The 26,085-nt window shown below is 42.4% G+C and overlaps 1 protein-coding gene and 1 long non-coding RNA gene across 2 annotated transcripts in view; both read left to right on the top strand.

The window, feature by feature from the left end:
• LOC101159373 (calsyntenin-2) overlaps nucleotides 1-26,085 on the top strand; it is a 404,380-nt gene that overhangs the window by 94,378 nt on the left and 283,917 nt on the right. The gene's annotated exons all lie outside the window — the stretch shown is intronic.
• LOC144981387 (uncharacterized) lies at nucleotides 10,457-13,388 on the top strand. The gene is made up of 2 exons (XR_013647053.1): nucleotides 10,457-10,523; nucleotides 12,102-13,388. It is a non-coding gene; the product is annotated as an uncharacterized LOC144981387 (long non-coding RNA).

The following is a 26,085-nucleotide window of genomic DNA, read 5'->3' as shown; positions in this document are numbered from 1 at the left end:
AAGTCCTAATGTTGCCCAATCTGATATTTCAAGTCCCATTCCCCCTAAATATGAATAAATACACACCAATTTTTGTTTTAGGTAATTAAAAGCTTTCATGCTCTGGCGGGCCACATAAAATGACATATAGGGCCACATTTGGCCCCCGGTCCTTGAGTTTGACACATGTGACATAGAGAGTAGGAGCTAGAATAGGAGCTTTGAGGGTAGGAACGTTGACAGGGAAACTGAAGAATTTGCCAACACGATGGATAGAAGAAAGGTGGGTGCCCAGAGAAGGTGTAGAAAGTTGTGTTGAGAGCAGCCGTGCTGTTGATTTAAAGACTCTGAAAAAGAGGAGGCAGAGTTGGAGGTAGCAGAGATGAAGATGTTGAGGTTCTCTTTGGGAGTGACCAGGATGGATCAGGAATGAATCCATCAGAGGAAGAGATCATAGTAGATGTTCTGGAGGAATTCAGGAAGCAGATTGAGATGGTTTGGACAAAAGCGAGCATCTGAAAGCAAAACGGAAGAAAGTTTTATGAAAGATGCATCAATCCAGCTTTACCTTCTCAGAATGGAGAGATTAAGTCTAACAGTAATTTTCTGTCATGTTTCTGAATAAAACATGGATTTAATGATATTTACTCAGAACAACACATTTATTTCTCCAGCAATAGATGATATTTCAGCATTGACACTGTTTGAGTAATTTGCATTTAATAAAACTTGTTTGTAATTCCATAGAACCATCCTCCATCCACACATGTCCTTCTGGCCGTAGGGTCCTCATGTGGACATAAGCTGCTTCTTTGAATGGCTTATGCATTCATCATCCAAATTTTTTCTAGCATTTTGTTATCAAACGAAAGACTTCTCAGATTTAAGTGTGTGATGTGTGAATGCAGCCATAAACCTTTTTCCGCATCTCAGTTGTGTAAAAAATGATGTTTTCGTCTGTTCACCACTTTGATGCCAACAGAAATGCCTCGGCGTGTCCTCAGAGTCTGGTGGACGATTGACATTTGTGGGTCACAGATAATTCTTTTTTTTTCCACACCAATGGAGGACAACGTACCCCACTGTGACACAACGCAACATGAGGTGCTACTGTACTTTTCCCACTTAGAATGACACTCATGTCACTGAAACATCTTCCAGCCTGAATGGAAGGAATTCTAAGAAGCGATTCAGACGGTGAAAATTTTGTATTTACAATGAAGTCTGATTATTTTCTCTGCCTTGTTATGCAAAGGAAACATTTAAACGAGTTGAAGGAATAAATGCCTAAATGCAGTGATGCACCAAAAATAAAATAAAATAAAATAAAAAATGCATCCACAGAGAGGAAAACATATTCTTAGAAGCTGGATTTGATTCATGTCTGCCTGTTCATTTGATCTGATCCAAACCGATGAATGAAGTTGGGTCTCATTTGCAGAAATGCTCAAAGTGGATCACCTGCTTCCGTGCAGGAACATCAAGGTGACGCAGACGCTCAGGTAAAGGTGCAGCTAAAGTGAGCAAACTGTGTGAACAAATGGCAGCACTGCTTGTTGGTTTAAAGTGGCTCCACTCCACACCGCCATCCACCGCCACAGCTCTCAAGAGTTCACTGCCTTTACTCCACACTGTTTAACAAATCCCCCAGCCATCCCCAAATCAATGGCTAAATCCAATTAGTCGTTGCATAAGAGAGCAAGACTGTAGCCCGTCGATTGTTTGGCTGCTGCTGTTTGTTTGCCATGTGAGCCTTATTGATCACCGTGTGAAGCGCGGCAGTGGATCTTCTGCAGGGGGCCAGGGAGAGATAAGTGCTGTCTGTTTTTGCCAGAGACACGGTCACGGACAAAGAAAGGGCGGATCAGAAGGAGATCCTCAGAAGACAACCACAAACTCTCACAGACAGCAGGTGAAAAGAAGAGAAATGTATGAAAAGATGTAGTGGGAATGGAGGGAAGGAACAAGCTTTTTAAACTGTGTCTGAATACCTTAGATTCATCACAGCTCACTTTGACAGCTGGCATTTTTTTCTGTTGCACTTTTCTAAAATAAACAAGAATTTATACATTGCCATAGCAACATGACTTTCAACTTTAATAAAACAAATCCATTTTTTGTGATAAAAGTTTTACAGCTAGATATTGCAGAAGCCCAAATTTTGAAACAGCAAATGCTGTAGCCAGTGATTCTAAGTCTAATTCACACGAGCCAAAAATTATGGAAATATGAAAAGATTTTTAAACGTCTCAGTCTTTGACCATTTTACCAACTTAAAGACCCACTTTCATAAAAAAAGGTCTTTTTAAAATGTCCCTGTGGTATTTTTCTGATTTTAGAAGGCATATCAAAGGAAAATTAAGCTTAAAACTGCAGGTTTGAGTATGTCTTCATTCAAATTATTGTGAATCACCTGGGGTTGTGAGGGGCTGTGAGCTAGCGGGAGAGGGAGGGGCAACTCCAGGCCGAGCCCAGCGGTGTCCAGCCAGTTAGAACATGCCAGAGCAGGGTATGCTGGACAACATGCAGCCCTCGAGGCCTGGAGCAATGGGCAATGGGGGCCGGCCTACTTCACGCCCACAATTAATCTGACCTACTGAATAGACAAGCAGCTTTAAGTGATTTAGTTTTGCTAAAGATATATTTAGAAAAATAAATTATTTTTGTTAAAATTTGTGAAAATGTAAATATACTGAATATAGGCCTCTGGGAGAGGACCTGTGATGGGGTGAGAATCCATCTGCGGAGGGTGAGAGGGGCGTTTTTTATACATATATATATGTGTGTGTAAAAGTTAGAGTATTATTGCTCTAATTTGAAAGTGTCCTAAGTAAAAAATGCAAGTGAATCCTGAAGTACTAATGATTTTCTGCTTCCTCTGCCTCAGCAAGGAGCTCAGTTGAAAGTTAATAAGGTTGGTGGTGGTGGTGGTGGCAGGGGGGGGGGGTCACAGCATCATCCGTGTCTCATCCGGACTGATTTGGGAAGGGCATAAACAAACTGATGCCAAACATGGAGGGATAGAGCTTCCTAGTTTTGATCAAATCATTTCAGAAATACTATTCTGTGTACACACTCTACCGTCTATGCACAGGCCAAACAAGAGCCTAAAGTTAAACGCTAAAACAGGGTTGCCTTGAGCGATTACCTGGAAAGAACAAGACACAATAGCATAGCCTGAAAGCATGTTATTACTGCAAATTAATTCCAAAGCCAACAGAATATTAGAGAGCACATTCATAAAGGTTTACAATGAACAACACAATAAAGCTTTAACAGCTTCTCTGACTCACTTCTGTGCAGACCGTTCTCATACATGTGGGACGATTTTCAAGGTCCAGAAATGTGAACACAGAAAAATTGAGCAGAAGATGTTTAACATATTTTAATGAAGATGTAAAAAAAAACCATCACAGCCAGTAATGCTCTAAATTTCCCCATATTTTTTCACATGTGACGTTTATGAGGTGCAGGTTGTCAGAAATCATAGGTTTTCCCCTCTTCACTTTCATTCTCCATCTGTGTCACCTCTTCCTCTTCACTCACTATTTCAATTTTTCATCCAATATCGCCAGTGCACAGAACAAGGTTGATCAATTATTAAACGGCACCGGAAATCTGGGTAATGCAAGCCGAACGCGCTCACACACACACACACACACACCCATTCGTTGTTCCCAGTAAGCACACACACACACACACATGCACACTTTACACTGTAGATTGATGTGTCAGGGTGAGGATCTTTTTTTATTCTTTTTTTCAGTCTAAAGTTTAAAACGACCATTTTTGAACTGTGACCCTGGAAAAAGAGCAGTTGATCAGTCAGAGGAACTGACCCCTCCCCTCCACACACACACACTCCGTCTACACAATCACTATCTGCTGTCCTGGTGCGGTCATTGATCGATGACTCACTCCTTCCCGTACTTGTGTACATACCGAACACACACGGCGTTATCTTTGAATCGGGAGGAACGGAAAAGGTCACTTTCAAAGGGAACCGCTCCCACCTGACATTTTCAATGGGAGCAGACTGTTTGAAGCATGCAAGTGTGTCAATTATTCATTTGTTTCAAAAACTCTTCAACCAAAAAAGCATTAAGGAATAAACAGACCAAAAAAACCTCCATAAGTGTTCAATCAGCGGCAGTAATCAAACATCAACGTTTCTACGCTCATGAGGACATGGGCTGAATGGAAGCAAAGCTGCCATTTTCCAAGGCAGCAATTTTACAATCCTGAATCCCCATCCTGCCTAATGATTCTATTTGTGTTTGCCATGTTACAGGCAGGGCATGAGCCCAATCACACTGTCTTAGCTTGATTACATCCCTTCAATCAAATGCTATTCACTTGTAACACCACGAGCTGCTGTGATTGAGATGTTCTGAGGAGAAATTGGAGGCCCCACACCAGGAAGAAGCAGAGGTGGAGGCGGAGGTGTGCAGAGCGTTGCTCACATCTGCCGTCTTTTCCGCCCTATAACGGCCCCGAAAAGCCTTATTTTGAAAAATGACACATGACAGTGTGCTTTGAAAATGGATTCTAAATGTTTGCTTTGGCATTATTGTAAATGCGCTAGTGTTGCTAACATATTTTAGGTTACTAACAGAGTTGGCAGTTAGCATAGACACAGTAACTTTGTTTTAGTATTTTAGGCCGTTTAGACTCTCATTCATCCAGGTGGATTCCATCATAGGTTTGAAGGCTGTCATCTGGACTTGGTTTTTAAAGTTGAAGATGTTTCAGCTCTTATCCAAAAGGCTTTGTCAATTCTGAGTCCGTTTTATGTTATGTGTTGCAAACAAGGTTGCGTATTATAGGAATTGTGACGCTAACGTGTAGCGTGTTACAAACACGTTCTAGAGTTACTGTGAACATGGAAGTCTGACTGACGTAAGGATTTGTCTCTGACTATTGTGTGCACCTCTTAGATGATACCTGATAGACCTTTCAATTGACAGTAAGCCTGATAATCTGGGATAGTGCAGAGATGCAGTGTGAGAGAGTTCCCACTCTAATGAAGGGTTATTCTTTTCCACCTTTTCTTTCTCAAATTTTAGTCATGACAGTGTTAACTAGAGGGTTTGACGTTACTTTTTAATTATCCTTGAAGGCTCTGAGAGCTCAGAAAAGTCTTCTCACTTTGGATGTGCAAGCAGCTGACTTGGGAACTTGCAGGCTATGGTGCATTAGTCAGGCATTAATGTTGCACACTGATTCCTGCCAGCTCCCTGTTTTAGGTCATTTTCTCAGAATTTGGTTGGAGGAATGTTCTCACTAATTGGTACCAAGGCTGCATTAGCACACCAACTGATACTCCACTATTGACTGCTGCCAACGTGATGGGCGAGTACGCTGAGCTTCTTTCAAGGCATCTGATCAAGTCTCCAGGGCTAAGCTGTTGCATGGCACAATCGATACTGACTCCAGTGCTGTTGTTCATACACTCAAGGATGTGTAAGTATTGGCCCTTTCTTTCTCTTTGTGCCTCGCCCCCTTTATTCTGTGGCCTCTACTACAGTGTGCTTTCATAAAAGAAGCGGAGAATAATAATAGTCGGTATCATCAGCCGCCTCGCAGGGAATACATCGTCAGCGTCTCCCGCTGCCTTCGTTTCTTTTATTTTCCTTTCTCCTCTGGCCTTCTGTGCATTATTTCAGCGCGCTCTGGCTGTCTCCTTGCCTCCCCCATTCCCAGCAGTTTCTCTTTCTCCGTACCTGCTATTACTGATGAGTCGATTTCACGACTCAGTGGTGCAGAGAGGGTACAGTGTGGTTTAGCGCGAGCGCGCGAGGCTGAGCAACAGTAGCTGTCGGAGCCTCGTGAGGGAGGCGATAATTACATGCACTGGCATGAAGATCACATGCCTCATAAAAGCACAAATGCTCATTTGGGCTCAAAAGCGTCCGCGCTGCTGTCGATTTCCGCTAATTAAGGGAATCCTAAACGATGAAGTTGATTCCTATTAACAGTTTTGATAAGTTAAAACTTATGTGCATTTTAGGGACAGTACCTTTCAGAGTAAAAAATGCGTTTTTTAAATAGTTTGGCGGGGGAGCGGCATGTATGTAATTTTTAAAACACAGTTTTTTGTTTTGAATTTATCCACTAAACAAAAAACAAACATGTTTATATGTTTTTTTCTCTTGGTTGTCAACAAATATTAGCTAAATTATAGTTATGGATGAAAAACAGGCAAATTGTAATTGGCTGCATACGTGATAATTCAGCAAATTGACACCTAATTAGGATTTTCATGAGAACTGAACTGTATTAGTTGGAATTCACTCAGGAGTGAATAATTCATTTGTGAATGAAACTGTATTATGGCTGGAAATAACAGGGAAAAGGCACAAAAAGGAATATTTCACCAACCTACTTTTATGAAGAAACTAACTCAGATCTAACTCCAGACTAACTCAAAAAGTTAGTCTGGAGCCCTGTGAAAGGGGTGTACCTTTTCTGTGGCCCGCACTCTTATGCACACTAAGGATCAATGTAGAGACAGCGATTAGCCTATAAAGCATGTTTGTTTGGACAGTAGGAGGAAGCCGGAGTGCCTGGAGAAAACCCACTTGTGCTCGAGGAGAACATGCAAACTCCACACAAAAAGATCCCAGCTGGGATTTGAACCAGGACCTTCTTACTGTGAGGCAAAAGCGCTAACCGCTAACCACCATGCAGCTGATTCAACATTTAATGACTCCAAATAATGTGTAAATACTGATAATAGAGTAACTAATTGACCTCACGTATGATGTGGTATGTCCAACCATAGGGATTGTCAGAACTGACTAATTTATCTCCACAAACAGGTCATTATTACCTCCCCTGCAGTAGAAAGCCTTCCCTCCTGAGAGGCTGATGTTGCTACAGTTCTCTGTCTCATCACCAATGTCAGATTAAGTTTCTTGCTTTTGCCTGTTTCTTTTTGTTATAGCCGCTCCTTAGGTTACCTCCCTCCTTCCTCTACCTGTCTTTGTCGCTCCGCCTCATCGTGCTGCAGCTCAGTTTTGCTGGGGTGGCAGATCATCGCAATTGCAATCATGGGCATTAAAAAATATCATCTTGGGGGCCACATACAGCCTGCGGGCCACAAGTTTGAGACCCCTGGACAACAATAAGGATATCCTCTATCCTTATTGTTGAGGACAACGGGGGTCTGCACAATCCACAGGTGGAGATAATGAAGCAAAGAGAGGTGTCCTGTGCTGGGGGGGGGCTGAAGAACAAACAAGTAGGATAATCCCAAAATCCTCTCTGGTCTGAGCCAAATTCAAATCCAGAAATCCAATAGACAGTGTCCAAAAAGTCCAGAGGCAGATCTCGTGGGCATGGTGGGAGTCAAAAAGTCGGGAGGCAGACATGGTAAATTCAGCTGTTGAATCAGGTCAGGTCTTGATAAATCCGGGCCAATAGAGTGCAGACAATCTGGGAGTGTAGCATGACGACGGGCTGTTTAACCCTTTAACATTGGAGCTTTAGCACCAGTATTGACCTTCTTTTGATTGCCGTAACTCTTTAACCTTTTACACAACTAAGATAATTCCAGTGGATTCTGAAGTGGAGAAAGGGGCTTTGTGTTTTACTAACATAACTTGTTGCAAAATGGTGCAAAGCCAATATGAAAAGCCACTTTTATCCATGTCATGGTCAACTGATTCATGTTGATTGCATAAATGATCAACGGTTAAGGTATGTCAAAGAAAGTGTCGCTGGTGACAGTTATGGTGTTAAAGGGTTAAGAAGTCAGAGGACACACACATGAAAGTAATGCTGTCAATTTCTGAGGTGGAACTAAACGAAGTGGTGAAACAGGAAGTCCTAAAGAGACAAAACTAAAGCTGGGACAGGAAGTAATGCTAAAACCAGAACAAAATGAGCCGGTTCTATGCGTTCTCTTTAAGAGTCAATATCTTCAAGAGACACTCTTCACTAAAGCATGAAAATGCCTGAAAAATTCACACCCTTCTTTGGTTTGACTTGCTGAGCAGACAGAATCTCATAGATGATGGCATCGATATTCTTTCACCTTCTTTCTTAACCCTTTATAATGTGAGCTGCTGTGGTTTTCTTTCCATGCACAGCTCTTCCATCATCACTTAACTCTTTTCGGTTAACGTCCGGTGTTGAGCTTTACAATTGCCCTCAGCAACGCTCGCTGAAGTGGCCACTTCCAGCATAGACACGCGTAAATGCACATTTCAGCCGTCCGTGTTCAAAGCTTTAATGTTAGCATGTAGCTTCGCAAGTCTCTATGAGCGTTTTCAGGTTTTACATACAGTGCGGCAACTGAACACATGTTGAAAGTTAAACCAGGTCATACTGACCAATCAGGGACTAAAACGTGGTAGTGACATATGGATGGTTGTCCCTTTAAGTTCATAGAAGTACCAGCCATTGGAAAATTGATGATGGAGTGTCGTTTGTGCCCAGCTGGAATTCTATGACACCCAGTCTTTCACATATCACAATCGAGCTGAGAAAGAAAAAGCCTGAAAGAGAGATTCACCGCATTTGCACCACTTTGACATTTTGCACCACACCTCTTCCAACTGTAGGTGGCGGACAAGCGCTAGTAAGCAGTAGCAAAAGAAAAAGCCCCCCCCTCCCTGCTTGTCCAGTGTAAATACCATGTGCTAATCATGTTCAACAATGCGATACACTCGCATTGAGTGTATCGCATTGTTGAATGCATGTCAAATGCCACGTGTGAACGTAGCTTCAGTTTGTTTGCACTCTCACTGTAGGTAAATCGCATCAGGGTTCACTTGTTCAGGTGAGCTTTTTTTTGTCTGAACAAAGCGGACAATCTAAGGAGGCAGACGATGTGATGCTGTCCAAGCCGTGGAGTGTGAAGCCACTCCTCACAAATGTCATACGTGAAAACTTGAGTGTGTCTCTTTGAAGTAATCCAGTTGATGCATGCTGTCGTCAGTCACACAGCTTTGCAACCAAAAGGACTGAATCTAAATAAAAAAGCTCATGTTTTGAATCTGGAACCTATTATTCTGTCTACTCTGCCTCCATCTCACCCTGACACTTCCCAACCTTCACACACAGCACTGCCATGAACTGGCTGCCAAATACATAAGCCAACACTGTGGAGTTTAACCAAGCACAACAACCCCCCAGGCCATTGACAGTGGAGCTGAATTAAAAGAAAACACAGGAGACCTGGGGCCACGGAGCACAGCAGAGCAGCAAGACCACTCAGAACTATCAGTGCAGGTGCACGGCCGAGCCCATCTTCACCACGAGCCCACTCAAACTCTGTCCCAATCCCGGTCATTTAAGGACTACAGATTGTTCAGCATTGGAGCCGTCTTTATGCTTGAAGGCAGAGTGGAAGCTGCCACCTCGACCGCTCCTTATTTATTAATGTTTGCAGATGTGATCTTTCCTAGAAGCTGATTTTAATAGGCTGATGTAGGACAAATACATGTTTTGTGGGGAGCTGTGCTCAGACCTAATTCAATCTTCTCACCGCCTAAATCCCCACCCAAACAGTGTAATGCACATTAATGAGATTTCATAGCTCTTAATGGGAGACAATGGCGGCGTCTGTGCAGGTTTTTTACCGCGTGTGCTCCTTATGCAATTGGGTTTATCACACGTGTGTGTGTGTGCACTGGTTTAGTGGATGTGTGGTCTGTCTGGTTCAGATCTGTTTTCATTAGCTGTTGCATGAGTCCACTTATCCATCTGCTGCGGGGGAAGCGAATGCAGGAAAAGTGACGGACGCATGTCCATCGGGTCCGGTTTGGCAAAAGGGCCGACACAAACAGCGGCTCGCTTTTCCGACTCAGCTGTTCTGTCTTCCGCTCGACTCCCCCAAAGCAGAGCAGGCACTCTTTGTGTTTTTGTTTGTTAGCTTTTCTTGTTTGCTTAATTGTTGCTTGTCTTTGGAGGGTGACAATTAGGAAAGCATAATTGGAAACAGATGTATACTGTTTAAAAATCCACCTTATGCGGCTAAATGCAAATTGCAGCCAGGAATCCCCATAGAAATGTAAATTCTAGATTTTGTCATTTGGTGCTTATCCTTCTGCACTGTGTTATTAGACGGTTAAAGAGTGCTGTGTGTTTTCAAGCAACAAAACCATAAAACAACAGATGTGGCAGAGAATGCCCAAAGTTATTTGTGCAAAAATATATCAAAGATCTATGGTTTTTGTCACAACTAGATGAAGCTCTTCTCCATCTGTCGCTGTGAGAAACTGGAACAGCAGACATGGCTCTGGCTGGACTTCTGCTAATTCCAACACCGGGATTCAATGTGCCAACTTCTGGCCCGTCTAGAATGTTCTTAATATGACTTAATGCCTTTTAGGTCGAAATTTGTCAACTCTAGACCTTTAAAACATTGAAGAATAAACATGATTTTTGAAAAACTGCAAGTGCAATTGATGATTGTTACTGTAGGTGCTTAAACTACAAATGTTTCTCCTTTTTTTCTTTTTGTTATGCAAGAACCAGGTCCAGAATACCAGCGGCTGCAATGAGCTTCCTCCAGAGGGTGCTTCCTTAAAAAAGGGGTGAGAACCTTGGTCACCTGTGGAGAGCTCGGAGTAGAACCGCTTCTCCTCCACATCCAGAGGAGCCAGGATGGATGATGGATGGATGGATGGATGGATGGATGGATGGATGGATGTAGAAACGTGGGTGAATGTGACGTTTATGCACACGTCTATGTAGACGTTTCTCAGCTCGGTGTGAATGTAACAAAAGACTTTAGTCTCTGCTTGACAGTTGAAGTTTTTACAACTTTTTGCTTAGTTCCCTTAGCTTAAATTCTTGTGATGTAATGAGGGCATTAGGTTTCAAACGCCATGGGGCTCAGCTCCCCGCAGCACACGAATGCCTCCTCACTGCCTTACTTTTCTAATCAGCTATTGAAACGATTAAAGTGGACATCTGTGTGTGCAGAGCTGTGATGCTCCTTTTGCTGACGGTGCAGCTTGATAGGCCGCTGCAGTGATAGGACCGTACTGAGGGATGGGGTCAGAAACAGGAAAAGAGGCAGATTTCATCCTGCAGCAGTGGGTAACAAGGGATTACCTTCTGCACTTTCATCTCCATGTTTTTCCTTTTCTCATCTGCTCTAATGAAACACAAGGAAGTAAAATCTCTGTCTTTATCTCTCAGTCTGATGCACATGCAAACGCAGAGTTTTGTTTTTAAATACTTTAAGCTTCTTAGTTCCAAAAAGTGAGAAGCAAAACCAAGGAAACACCACATTTTCTCTTGTTAAAATTGTAAAAAAAAAAGTAGGAGCTCAAATTCTTTTTAACTTAAGATGTATCCTTAATGTCTTTTTTTGAGTGCGTTGCAGCTCTGGCCTCACCTGATCTCCCTGTAATATTGCTGCAGCTTCGTTCATAATTCCTGGAAGTGTTAATCTTGTCTGGAGTCCGTTCAGATCTGCCTGACACGCAGCCAAAAGAGGCTTTCTCTTTGAACTTTTTCTGTTTTGTTTCATAAAAGTTCTTTTTGATGCATTCTGATGATGCATAGTTTACAAGGTTGCAGTGACTTTGCTTTCAGCCCCACACTTTCTGTTTTACTGCTGGGGGTCACATGGTTCTTTTGCTCCCCTCTTTTTCCGCTACTTCTCTTTTATCTTTACAGAAACAGGCAACACCTTCATGCCGGTTTTGCTGTTCCGTACAGAAACCCGATTGGCTATGGCGCTTGACAAGTATTGGATTTTAATTGATTAGTTTCGAGGTAATTGACTGATAGGCACTTGTTAATGAAAATGAGGAGACTTGAAGTCAATTTAATGCCAGTGGAGGAGACCATGGAGGAAGCGCTCATTCATTCATCCAAGTCTTTTCTGTTATCCTGCCTGAGAAGAGCTGATTACCATCCTTTTTCACACCAACATGGTAGATCAGAACCTTTTAGCAGTGCTGCTGCATCTGGATATTGACTTTACAATGAAAAGTATTATTTATCATTTGGGGAGATGCAAGTCCACATCATCACACATCCTCCACCCACTGGGCCAGCAACCAGTATGTCACATCTCCTCTACAATTTGACCTTAGGATCTAAGTGCTGCGGGAAAGCCAGGATTTATTGTTGAACCTAATGTTCCTCTGCATCTTCAGGTTCCAGTGCTCCCCATGTTTGCTGGGATGGCAGCATCCTGGCAGCCCTATGAGACCGGATTGTCTGACATTCTCCTGGAGGTCTGCAGAAGACATCCTAATGATCCTAAGTGCTGACAGGGCAAGGACGTGGTCTTCTCGGGTGTGATCTTTTTGGGGTGCCCACAGTTTGGCCCTTTTCGGACAATCCCTGCATATGTGAAACTTGGCCACATCCAGAGTAATTAATGCTGAGTAGGAGCAAACTCCTACTGGCCTCTGTAGCAGGACTGCTGCTCACTGGTGTTGTTCTGAGCTCAAGGGTGCAGCCCGCATGCACGCTTTCTCAGAAAAGTGTCTGTAAACGCTGTTTGACTTAATGCCAGTGACGCAGATATTTTAGTTCTTTAGAAAGTGCGTGGTTGTTTTTAAACTTCATTAAGCAGAGAGAATATTGACCAGTTCACTGATTAGGATATATATTTTCTCTTGTGCTTTACTTAAAAGTAATGAGTAGAGTGATCTATGTGGAGTAATAAAATCGCTCGTTATGCAGTCAAAACCAGAAAAAGAAACGTTTCTTCGTGCTTTTACGCATCTGAAGATCGTTTTATCAAATTGCAGAATTGATTGGTGTTGGTGGGTGACAAAGCTCTAATTACTTTAGGAAAATAAATAAATATCAGCAACAATTTATTGGACACAATACCGTATCTAGGCAACAGCCAAAGCTTCACCGATAAAAGATTTCTCATGGGAGTCATTCTCATTAAGACATTAAAGTCGCCGGGGATCAATCTCTCTGGACACGGGGCTGGATTCTCAAACTGTGAGCTTTTCCCCGGCTTTCTGTCTGATAAATAAAGATTTGATCTTGTGGCAGCCATTGAAGCGGTGGCTGTTTGCGAACAGTGGGAAAGGCGGGAGGGAAAGGCGCACTGGTCTGTGGGCAGCACAGTGGGGAACCTGCAGCAAAGGGCAAACGGGCCGCTCACAACATGCACTCCGGGGTTAGCATGCCAGTGCTTCTGCATGAAACTTTCATCTCCATCTTTCTGAGGTTTTGTGCAAAGCTCAGAACAAGCCTTCTGTTGGGGGAAAAAACAACTAAAACTGAAAAAACCTTTTTTCTACAGTTTATCCCATTTAAAACTAAGCATGCAAAAGAGAAAATCAAAATGTTTTTTGTTCTGTTCTGCCTCCCATTCTCCACTTTACGTAGCACATGATGTGCTGATGCTATGTTCACGTCGCCCTCGGCAACAAGCGTTCAAGCCACCACTTTCAATAAAAAGTCTACAGAAACGACGCACACGTACTTTTTGAGCTCTTGTGTTCAAAACTCTTGCGTTCATGCTTCACTTTACAAGTTTTCCGGCTCTACACACAAAATGTGTGACCATTAGGGTGGTCCTTAAAAGTGGAAGTTGGAAATTCTAAACTAATCCAACCCATGAAGTTGGTTGGATTAGCTGAGAAAACTCTCCTTGTGAATTTTTGTCTCAATTGGACAATATTTACCCCTCCCTCAGTGACCTTGAAGTTTTCCCCCTCAGCCCCTATGGGTTCCCATTGTCAAGGAATAAAAACAACATAACGATTAAAATTAGAGTTAGAATGAAAGTTTTAACATCATAACTGATCTCAAACAATTTAATCTACAGTTCTACATGTATGAAAAGAACAAATGTCAATGATGAGGAAAGTTGTAAACATTGAAAACATCCATTATATAACTGAGTATAATTGTATTCCTGTTTGTTCTAAATGTAAAAAAAATCTTATAAAAGGCGATATTCAGATTCCATATCCAATCTACAGTCTCTGTCCCAAAATATTTGTTAGTGTTCACTTTGAGACTGCTAAGCCCATCTATTGGCAGCCAGCTTAGTTCTCCTTAGTCTTCTGCTGAGGCACCATACCAGTCTCATTGAGGGAGGGGGCAATGTTGTTGGAATTGGAAAAAAAATTTACAAGGAGAGTTTTTTCAGCTATTCCAACAAATCTCAGGGGTTGGAGCTGAAAAAATATTAATTTGAAAATTTAGCCCTCTGGAAGGACCACCCTAGTGACCATTGAACACGCCTTGAAGGTAAACTAGTTGAACTTTGACCCATCAAGGACTCAGATTTGGTAAGGATGTATGGATGGCGTCCCTTGTAAATCACAAAAGTGCCAACTGTTGATTATGAAGGAGAAATTCTAATTGCTGTTTGTGTCTGTCTGGAATTCAAGACCTAAAGTCTTTCATGAACTGGAATAAAGCTGTGAAAGAAAAAGCCTGAAACAAGTTTCTCCAGATCTGACACCAAGCCTCTTCCAGCGGTAGGTGGGGAACCCCCTCCCAAAACGTGCGTCACATGCCCGCTGTGAACGTGGCATCACACAGATCGATCCAGCTGGATCATGGGAATATAAATCGATTCATTGATTAAGTCCTTAAATAATTACACCCTGTGGATGAGATCATTTTGGTTCTCACTGAAACACTGAATTAACAATCTTTGCATGTTTTGCAAATGAGCAAATGATAAAAAAAACATTGATATTTTATAATTAGATCATGGAGATTTGAAATAGCTGTAAGAAATAACTAAAAAGTCTTTTTTCTGGCAACAGCCGCCTAGAGAGGAAGTGCTGGCAGATGCTGGGACAGAGGAATTGTCCCATGATTAATGGGAAAAACAGGTGAACCCTGATGAAATCAGTTTTACACAAGGGGGCACAGCAGGAGCAGACACAGATAGTGGCTGCAAAACCTCGTCTACGGGAAGATTACAGACCTCTGAGCAAACCGGGAATGAGACGGTAAAATGAAAACTCAATCTGCAGTAAAGGGGAAAGAGAGTTTCAGCTTTTTTTTGTTTTTCAGAAATTGAGCCCCATAACATAACATTCTGCTGAATGGAAGCCTTTTTGCTCTAGGAGTTTCCTATTCACCTGGATTTTTTCAATCTCTTTAAAGAAAAAAAACGAACTCTGTGGCAGCAATTTTCTACCATAAGAGTTAATCATCTGATCAGCGCCTCACTGAAGTCACCTTGTGCGTGAATAATAACACAATTCTGATTGCATATAATAAAAAGGACAAGGCAGCAGGATACTGTGTCATTTAGTGCATTGGGTTGTAACTTCTCCTGAGCCAGTGGACATTCATAGAGATGAATCCTTTGAGTTCTGCCTATACTGCCTGTGTTTTCTGTGTTTTCTTGTTTGGCTGCAGGACGTAAATCACCAAACAAGCAATCAGAGTCTGTTCTGTCTGTTTCACAAAGTGGCCAAAAGAAAAAGAAGTCTCTTGGTCAGCAATTAAAGCATTAGCCATAACTGCCCTTTCGGGTGGATACGGGCTGTCTGGGAGATTTTAAGATCGGAGACCATTTGGAGAGCCCAAAATGTTCAAGCAGGTTTTTTCCTAAGAGCGTGCTGCAGGCGGCAGGTTGTAGTGAACTCCTAAAGGTTCGCCCCCTCTAGACGCAGGCCAAGGCGCTCTTCGTGGTCACGTGATAGGTTACCGCTAAAATAAAACCAAGGAGCTAGCAAAATGAGTAAAAAACAAATGTCTTTGGAACCTTTCTTTGCCAAGGGGAAAACGCCCAGCCAGGAGACAGAAGAGGAGCCTTCCACTTCCGGGGAAAAAAGGAACGCTACGTTTAATAGACACCACTTCTTTTTGCACCATGAGTGTGGGAAGGGGAGAGGATGATGAGGCCTGTGCGATGAACAATGTTATGCGTGTCAAAATTAAAGCTCAGGGTTCGTCTCGTCACGTCTCTGTTCCCCCTTCGTTGTAGTGTTGCTATATTACTCAGCCTACATTTGAAAGACCGGACCGTGAAAACTTTATGTGACATCATACCGCCTTAAGGAACTACAAGACACACCTGTGCTCCCAAACAGATGCAGCCGCTCCTCTCCTCACAAGCCTGGGCAACCCAAAACGCTGCATGTATGGGTCATGTGACCAAGGCGTCATCTGTGTCCCCCTATGACCATCTTCCTCAAGCCTCACGTCATTTGCAGCCTTGCCCTTCGCAGAGCAGCTCTGTTTCATCGCCCCAGAGGAGATTAGTGCTTTTTCAATGTCGTACAACTTGACCTTAAACCCCCCCTTTTCTTCCCCCTTGTAATATCATCCCCGTTTGATGTAAATTCAATTATTCATCATCTTTTGCTCATTAAAAAGAAAAAATCAGACTAGAGGAAGAAAAAGTCTTATTTGGCAAACCTCAAAGGGGCTCCAAAAAACTAAACAAGAATACCATTTAATGCCCAAACTGTGAGGCAGGTGACTAAAAATGGAAATCCTGCTAGATTCTTCGATTAAAAAACATGAATTGTTATTCTTGTCCTTTCTCAATCTGCCATTGCATCCCTCTGACCGCGCTGAAGCGCCCTCGTCCTCTGTGGACGCCACGCATTCAGTCTCTTATCAGCAGAATCAGCCGAGCGCAGCCACTTTTTGGGGAGCAGACAGGAATTTAGCTGACGATGTGGAAGCAATGCCAAGGGGAGCAGACATTAAAAGCAGCACGAGGGGCAATGAGAGGGGCATCAGGAAAAATCCAAAAGTAGTGGGGGGAAATAAAAAAACATTAAAGGTGGGTGTTTACCTTCAAAAAAAGCCACTTTTCTGGTTCTTTTTCTCACATTTGCTGCGACAGGAAACCGTCTGTCCTGTGTGCTGCGTGGTTTACCTGCTGTCTCCAAAGAGCTCACATTTCTGTTAGACTGTCTGAGCAAAACGGCTGAACTGAAACTGTACACAAAGTAGTCCCGTCTCATCTCATTTAAAGCTGCTGCTGTTAATTAGCAGGAAGCTGCTCATCCACCGTTGGCCTGCGTCTTCCCCACTTAGGAAAACACTTTTCCTTAGTGGCTTAACAAGTGAGTGGTAAATGTTGTTATGGGGTTGTTAACCAAAGGAAAATGACCTGTAAAAACACAGAAAGTGGAGCAGGATCATTAAAGTTGCAACGCTGTTGTAAAGTTGTGCAGCTCAGGAGATCACAACCGCTGGGCTGCGCTCGACATGAATTATCGATGTTGATAAGCAAAACCCCGTCTAACAAATTCAAATAGCTTATGATCAGAAAGCAATCAAATGTTGTCCTCTGAATAGCAAAAACCTACAATTGACCAATGTTCAGGGGATTCTTCTGTGTTTCTTGCTATTTTCTATTAAAAATTATCTTTTAGATGCCCTTGAGGATGTCAGCACTGCTGAATTTTCAACAAGCAGAGCATAAATGCAAAATGCACACAGTGGTTTTGTTTGAACTGCTCACTAAGCTGCACTGAGACCATTGACTGTAAATGAGAACTGGACTGAGTGTGATGTCAGCCATAGAAAATTCAATTACTTAATTCGGGCTCCAAGGAAATGAAGTCAGTCGGTGTCGTCTTCCAACAAGCTCACTCATTAAGTTGTCCTAGAAACGTGACTCAGACCATTTGGACCAATCACAGTCCTCTGGCTCCAAATGGCGGCGCCTGTGTCACAGAAAAAGGGCGACGGAATTAGTTTCATTTCCCTGGAGCCGGAGGTTAGGCATTTTCTATGGATGATGTCACACTCGCTTTGTTCAGTGAAATATATGACTATGCTTTGAAGCCAGCGGGTACTTCCTGTTTGGAACGAGAGTGAGGAGGGGTCACTCAGTCCAGGTCACTAATACAGTCAATAATTGATACTTCTCTGCAATCTGCATGCAGTTCACTGCTGGCTGCAAAAGTTTGCAAGGCTGTAGGGGAAAGGATGACAACTGGGCTTTAATCCGAGAAACATGCATGTTTTGAATGGGAAGGGGGTCAGAATGATGGGGTCTTCTGTTTCCACCCAACGGATCTAAGTGATGAGAAACAAGAGACTTTACAAGAATATGGAGAGGGATTCAAATGGAGGAAGAATCTGGTTTGGGGAGGAAAGATGTTCAAGTCAAATTAAAATCAAACTGATCTCATCTACAAAGACATTAATAGATCCAGCTAAATGTGCCAACCCGAGTTTCTTTGTGTTTGTTTTAGGTGGACATTGAAATGAATATTTTACATTATTTTATTACGTCACAGCAGGCCAAGTAGAAGCCAACAGAAAGGTCTTTTCTTCAGTGCTACAAGCTTATTAGCAGATTAAAAACCAAATTATGGGGAAAGTGAATCATGCACGCCTACTGTCTACAACACAAAAGTGAATCATCAGCATTTTGATCATGTTGTGATTGAACACTCACTAATATTTGAGATATTTATGTCTCATCCACACACAGGATAACAGGGAAAGGTCAAGTTAACCCAGAGACATTGGTGTCTTTTTAATAATGGCATTCCGCAAATAATGACTTTGTTGTGAATGCCGACACCCCTTTCTGTGGCGTAAAAGGTTACCGACGCCATTCACTGCAGCTACTTGGTAAAGCTTCCTCTGTGAATCAAGTTTGAATTAGCCTGACTGACATTTCGCTTTTTTTCTCCGTGTGTTTATTGTGTAAAATCTGGTAAAGACTTCCCTTTAGCAACCACACTCTGGCTCATTCACGCCAGGTATTCTGTGTTTATGTTGAGATATAGAGTTCAGTAGAAATATATCTTATTTTTCAACCAGAATTATCAGGCTAGCTGTGCATTTTGCTCCTTTTAAGAAGTTTGGATGTGCGAGGGGTTTTCCTTTTGTCCATTATCACCATTTGCAGACACGAAGCTTTTAACTACCAACAGAAAAACAAAACGCTTTTTTAAAAGCTATAAAACTAGAGTCTATTAGAGTAAGTAAAACAGTCTTTCCTTGACTGACAGTTCAGCTGCTCTAAATACCTTTTGTAATATTGATCACTAATATGGCAAATCTCGAGTTGTAACACTCAGCATTAAATGAGAGTATTTACAAAAAAATTAATCAGGGATCTACTTCTTTAACTGAATGTGATTGATTCTTTTTCTCCATTTATACAAAACAACTCCAACACAATGAGGTTTCCCAGGTAATTATGATATATTGAAATATATACATATATTTACAACATCACCTTTAGTAGAAACCACCACCCAACTAGAACCAGTCTTTTTCTTATTTACACAGTACTTTAAAGTTTCTTTGGCGTCTTTTGTCCCTCTGGACAAAGCAGTCTCAAAGATAGTGGGGCCTGTGACGCTCCGTCCGCCTTCTGATGGTCAACGACTTCTTACCGGATCAGCTGTGATGGAAATCGTGAGACTTTCTGGTGAAGGAAGACCTTAGGAAGTGTGGCAGAAAGTTCCGGTATATTCCTCAGCTTTTTTAATCCATAGAACCATCCGTTGCTTTAATCCATCCTTCAAGCGGCAGTCAAACATCACCCCAGCCAGTTTGTTTTTCCTTCCTCCCTTGGCTCCATCTTTCTCTCTTTTGTGCTGTCATTAGCTGTCATCAGCCACACACCTGAGTAACCGGAAGTCACCAGCAGGAATTCTCTTGGCTGCCATATTTGTAGTCCACAAAAACATAATCCAAAACCAAATACAAATCAAACTATTATAATGTGCTTACCTGGAAACTTAACAATGACATACTGGACCATTAATATTGGTGGATAATTTGGAAAGTATTTACTGTTTTTTATCCCAACAGCGAAATGACAATCCTATATTTGTGTGGCAATGCTACATAGGCCCCCCCTCCAGCTGATGGCTAATCGGGATTTGCTCCATGATACTTTTTCAAGTTTACTACATGTGCCACATCTTCTCTTTGTGAGTCACCTATACATACTTTATAATTAATAGGTCCCAGTTTTCTTATACATGTTGCTGGCCCTTCTCACTTAGGCGCTAGCTTTGCTGAAAGTTATCTGTTGCTTTGGATAATGGATGTGACCAGACCTAGACTAAGTCACCCGTTGGGAAGTGCGCATCTTTCCTACGGTTATTATAGTACTTAGCTTGTCTTTTCTGGTGCAACCCCATTCTCCTTTTAACCTCTTCCGCCATCGTCTACTGTCCTTCAACCAAAGAGTATGCCAACCTCTGATCAGGAGATTGCGGTTTGTGGATGAGTCTCTCCAGTGGTCCGTGGATAGTTCTTCCTAAGGCCCGCTCTGCAGGTGTCTTTCTGGTGGTCTGTTGACATGCTGCATTTATGGCGAAGTGGAATTCCGGAATACATTGGTCCCACGTGGTATGATACTGTCCAACAACTGAGGCAATCATGGTCTTTATGGTTTTGTTGCAATGTTTTGTGAGAATGGTCTGAGGGTGATAACTAGTGGTCAATTTAGGAATGACCACCCCTGTGGTACACAGTTCTTTGATGAGATGATTAGTGAATTGGGGACCCTGGTCTGAGACCAGGTATTTCGGTACCCCCTGGTGGGTAAAAATCTCCTTCAGGATTTTGATTAGACGAGGTGTTCTAGCATCTTTCAAAGGGAACATTTCAACCAATTTGGTGTAATAGTCCACCACCACCAACATAGTATTAGAGTTTTTGCTTCTGGTAAATGGACCCATGATGTCGATTCCCAGCATTTCTCCTGGACTGTGCACTGAGGTGGACTGCATTAATCCAGCTGAGTTGATTTTATCAGCCTTCATACTTTCACACATGTGACATTTCTTGGTGTACTCCCACACCTCCTTTCTTATGCCGGGCCACCAAGCAACCTCCAAAACTCGCAACAGGGTTTTTAACTGTCCAAGATGTCCCCCTAGAGGGTTCTTGTGGAAATATGTGAGAAATTCTGCTCTCAGTGACTTTGGAACTACCAACTGGTACTTCATGCCTTGGTCTTTCCGAGGAGCCCGCCGGTAAAACACTCCTTGACAGGTCTCAAAACCTATGCGGCCTGGAGGAGAATGGTTAAGGTGGGACTGGCGTAGGTCACATACAGTAGGGTCTTTATTTTGTTCTTGTGTGATATCAGATAAATTTGTAGGCAAGTCTGAGGAAACTTTACCAGAAACTGTTGACCATGTTATGGTTAACTGTTGGAGTGATTTAGGACATTCTGTGTGAAATGATGATGATGCAGCAGTATTAGCAGTAGTCCAACACGAAGGAAGTTCATCAGGCTGCAAAGCATAGTAGAGATGAACACCCGGCAGAGATGAATGAACATTAGAGTCAGTATTTACAGAAGGAGAGTCTTTGGGAGGAATGAATGCATAAAATACATATCCACGGTCTGTTTTCAGGCCGTAAGTGTTTTTGGCAAGATTAAGAAGGGCTCCAGACTTTGTGAGAAAATCCAGACCAAGAATCAGAGGGAAGGCCAGATGTCCATCATCCATTATATGCATGTCCAAAGGCCATTGTCCTCCATGCAACTCAACCCTGATGGTTTTCTTCCCCAAAGCCTGGTGAATTGTTCCGTCTGCCATTACAAAGTTCGTTCTTTCCCCCTGTTGACCTGACTCCTTCTTGTGAGCGATGGTTCTCCATAAACCGTCTCTGATTAGGGTATAAGTGCTACCAGTGTCTAACACAGCCTCACACCTCACACCTCTTATGGTAATGGGAACCACCAAAAGTCTTGGGTCCCGGTCTCTGCGATGGCTCGGCTGTCCTAAGGTGACACCAACAGTCCCTTTTGATGTTGTCTTTTTATCAGTTGGTCTTCTTGTTGGTCGGTCTGAGCTAGAATGCACCTTCTGCCAGTAATCTCTAACTCCGGTACAGTCTTTCTCCACCATAGATCCTATTTTCACCAGCTGGGAAACTGATGACACTGTACCACGTAGACATCCAGCGACCTTTGGATTTATGTTATTTAAGATTCGACGCACTATTTCTTCTTCGGACATGTCTGGTTTCCACTTCAGGCATAATGCTCTGTAATCATAAGCAAAATCCCTTATACACTGATCAGGCTGTTGGATGGTTACTCTTAGTTTCTCTTCCACCTCGTTCATGTAATCAGTGGGGAGAAAAGCAGACAGAAAGGCTTCCTTAAAGGTTAACCAGTCAAGTACATCAGCTTTTGTGGCTTTCCACCAACTCAGAGCTGGCCCTTTTAAAACAGCAGAAAGGGTGCCTAATAGCTCATTATTGGGTAAAGGTCTAAGATCCAGGTAGTTCTCACATTGCTCGATAAAGCTTAGTGCATCATAATCAGTTTTGTCGCCAAATGTAGGGAAATCCAACCGAACAGGAGGTTTGGTGTAATATGGGGTTGCACCAGATAGACGTGAAAGCTGTGAGTAGTTTGGAGTGGATGGAACAACGGGACTTGCTGGAGTGGAAGTGGCTATGGTTCTCTGGGCTACAGGAGAATTAACAGTTTCAAGTGACTTTATTTGCTGTCTCCAACGCTCATCACGACGTAGCATACAGTTTACAATATCCTTTTCAAGCCGCTCAACACTAGTTGTAAAAGCTTTCTCTAGTTTGGCAAAGCTAGCTTCCACACAATCTCTGAAATGGGTTTCTCTGTTGAGGGAGCTGGTCAAAGAGTCCCTGAATCTGTCCTCCAATTCTTTTATGTTATCTCTTAAAGATAACACCTCCTGCTTTAAATCAACATCCCCCAGTTGTTCTTGCTGTCCCCCTTGGTTAGTTAATGTAATGTTAGCTCCTTCAGACACAACCCTTTGGTCCTCATCATTTAACTCAGCATCATCATGCATAGACAACTCATCCTCATTTTGTAAATAAAGAGAACTTAATAAAGATGATATTTCCCCAGCTGAATTTGACCGATGAGTGACAAAAGGTCCAGCAGTAAAATCTGGATCTACAGCAGACATAGCATTTGGTGAAATCCTGGTTGGCAACATTTCATCATGACTTTGTTTCTGTGAAGTTGCCATTTTAAATAAATACAAATGCCCCCAAAAAAAATCAAACAACACATTCACTACATTACAAATAAGTCCCCATACTGGCCACCATATGTAACACTCAGCATTAAATGAGAGTATTTACAAAAAAATTAATCAGGGATCTACTTCTTTAACTGAATGTGATTGATTCTTTTTCTCCATTTATACAAAACAACTCCAACACAATGAGGTTTCCCAGGTAATTATGATATATTGAAATATATACATATATTTACAACATCACCTTTAGTAGAAACCACCACCCAACTAGAACCAGTCTTTTTCTTATTTACACAGTACTTTAAAGTTTCTTTGGCGTCTTTTGTCCCTCTGGACAAAGCAGTCTCAAATATAATGGGGCCTGTGACGCTCCGTCCGCCTTCTGATGGTCAACGACTTCTTACCGGATCAGCTGTGATGGAAATCGTGAGACTTTCTGGTGAAGGAAGACCTTAGGAAGTGTGGCAGAAAGTTCCGGTATATTCCTCAGCTTTTTTAATCCATAGAACCATCCGTTGCTTTAATCCATCCTTCAAGCGGCAGTCAAACATCACCCCAGCCAGTTTGTTTTGTGAAATGACAATCCTATATTTGTGTGGCAATGCTACATAGGTTCCTCATATCGTGCAGCCGTAGTCTCTGCAGAGGGCAGGAGGTCATTAGAAATTTCCCCTCTTTGTTGTGGGCAGGAATGTTGGTGCAGAGCAACCCCGACCCCCCTTCCCCTCTCTGTTGCAGAGCAGGGAGCTTTTGGCCCCGCCCACTGTGTTTTGAACTTTTCAAACAACCCATATTTAGAATTGCAATTTTAAGCATCATTTTCTTCATTTATGTCCTCTATCATGAGAAAAAATGCCACAATAACAAGCAAAAAAAACATTTTCATCAGAGTGGGGCATTAAATGTTTCTGTCTATTAATAGTTTTTCCCTAATTTATTTCAATAAAAAAAGGCGTCAGAACTGTTGCTGAGCAACCCAAAGTTAGTCCATTTGGGTTTACCATTCAGTATTTCAGAACATTTTTCAATAAACTAATATTTCATGTTCCTTTGTCTTTTCTGCTTTGTGCTAAGCAGTTGTGCTTTTTCATATTTCCCATTAATTGCATTTTAATTTCCTTTTCTCTTCATGCTACTTGCTGCTCACGCCGCTGCATTTTCCTCCATTTTCAAGCTCTATATTTTGTATGGAGTACCAGATGCTGTAATTTTGAAAGAAAGGGGAAAAATAATAAAGAAAATACATGTAGAGGGTCGTCTCATCAACTGGTATGGACTCAAATGTTGCATTAGCATAATTTAGTAGAAGAAACAGTCATGGGGGAAGAGATTAGCATCTGAAAGGTTTCACTAACACACAAGTACACGTGAGTAGTAAACGGTAGACATCCTAGTGTGGTAAAACTAAACTCAAGAATAGTCCTTAGAATGTTTTCAGGCCTGGCGCATAAACAGCAGCCGATAGCTGATAGTTGACGTTTTTGCTGCTGATGACTGACTTGTTGCTCATTTGTCCTTCAGAACCTCCATGTGGTGTCTGTGACAGAGGATGATTGACGGCAGATTGGCGGCGGGGCGTTAATAGACAGATTAAAGTGCGTGCTAAAGGTATAGAGTTTGGAGTAGCGGCAGCATCTGCTGGCTTCTCCATGTGCTCCACTCCCGGCCTTGGATCAGCTGCATGACCACGCCCCTCTTTCATAGATCCAAAGCAGATCTGCATGCGGTTGGCTTCCTTTGATCCGTTGACAGAAAGCTGTTGTGGATTAATATATGTATATTCATACAACATAGGAATGATGTTGACATGTAGCAGAATGAAAAAAGCAGATAATTCTTCCACATAAATACATTTTTTTCCTGTTCACCTCTTTCTCTGCTCCAGCAGGTTTTAGTAGCATGGAGCTGCCATGAAAAATGAATGAGTCTTTCTCTCCTTCTTTTTATTCCTCTCACTCATCCCCTCTTCCTCCCTGACTGTCATCCTAACATGCACAGCTACATTTGTTTCCAACATTAACAATCCTATCACAGGAAATGGTTGACGGGGTGAAGACAAAGAAAAGGGACAAAACCTTTAGGTTAAGGCTCCATCAATAAAGCTTCAGTTATTCAGAAAAATAAATCTTTTTCACCTCTGAAACAACATTAATTTATGCTTAAATATTAACCCCTTCATGCCTGTCTTTAGTTCCAATTATATAAAAAATAATCTTCAAAGTTTTCCTTGATCAGGGTGAAGCTAAATTTAGTGGAGTCCTGGATTAAATGGTACGTTGACATTGTCATATCAGGTTGTGTTGTAGGTTCTGGCTTCAGTGCTTTGTGTTTGTGTGGACAATATTTACATTTATTACATGTATTTATTTATACATTTATTAATATCTGCGGTGTGTGCTGACATGTGTGTAAAATGAACAATAAGCAGCTTCAATGTGGTCAAATAAATGGAGGACAGCGACAGAAGACTGACCTTTCTCTCTAATCAGCTTCACGTGTTTGTTTGTGTGTGTTTCTCTGCAGTCAGCCTGTAACTCATGTTTGTCACTAAACGGCTTGAACTGAGGACAGCTTATTGTTCCAGATCAAAAAGATGATTGAAGCTAGTGAATGCTAGCTCAGGAGCCACTGCGCCGATCTGCGCTGCGTTTTCATGACCTGCTGCTCCACATCATCCTTGGTTCCTGAATTACGCCTTTGCAAGACTTTTGGGGGGATTCATCTGAAAAGCACCGGGCAGTAATGCCTATCATGTGTGCCTAATCCTGATGGCTTATTTCTAATCTTAACATGCCTTTTCCATATGGTGACTTCGTTAGCACCCCTTTGCCCCCACCCCATCTGAAATGACCTAAGTCCAGCATGTCCTTTGATGCTAAGGGCCCTTTGAGCTGGAGCCAGCTTCCTTATGCTGAGCTTGGCGGCAAGTCTGGCTGCACCTCAAATATTCATGTGAAGCCCCCCCCCCCCTGGAATACCAATGGACCACGCTGTGAAGGGAAACTTTTGTGTCAAGCATCAGCCAAACATGAGCCGTAGAAACGGCGTGTGAGCTGCGTCGCAGACTGTTAAACGGTTCCAGAGCGGCTCTGAGAATGGACCAGTCCACCGACACGTCTAATGGATGATGGTCAGAGGTGCAAGGTCTCTCTTGATTTCCATAAAGGTCACAGGGGGAGTCCTCCTGCTCGCTCTGGCGATGGGAGCAGAC

This window comes from Oryzias latipes, chromosome 13 (genome assembly GCF_053564925.1).
Source record: "Oryzias latipes strain Hd-rR chromosome 13, Olatipes_Hd-rR_3.1".
In the NCBI taxonomy this organism is placed as follows: Eukaryota; Metazoa; Chordata; class Actinopteri; order Beloniformes; family Adrianichthyidae; genus Oryzias; species Oryzias latipes.
This window is presented reverse-complemented; position numbering and strand designations above follow the sequence as displayed.